Source organism: Thermobia domestica, chromosome 2 (genome assembly GCF_964235325.1).
Source record: "Thermobia domestica chromosome 2, izTheDome1.hap1.1, whole genome shotgun sequence".
NCBI lineage: Eukaryota > Metazoa > Arthropoda > Insecta > Zygentoma > Lepismatidae > Thermobia > Thermobia domestica.
In genome coordinates this window covers 170,192,868-170,193,148 of record NC_137455.1, presented here as the reverse complement: position 1 = coordinate 170,193,148, position 281 = coordinate 170,192,868, and positions in this window count along the sequence as shown.

Genomic DNA, 281 nt, shown 5'->3' with positions numbered 1-281 from the left:
GGGTTTATGGTTTAGAGACTTGCGCATTACCTTGTAACTGTAAGTTTAAATCAAATTAAGACTCACGATGCTTGAGTTTGTTTTAAATGTATGTTTATCGGTTGACAAATAAATTATTTTCTCGAGTTTTAGCCAAGGAAGAATTCCGATACGTTTCTAGTCTAGAACTGTGGAAATCGTCTCCGTTGGTCTATTGGCTACCGCATGTGCCTTTGTTGTACATGGCTCTGAGTTGAAATCCCAATGAGAGCTCAAAAATTAATTTTACAATCTTTCACTTT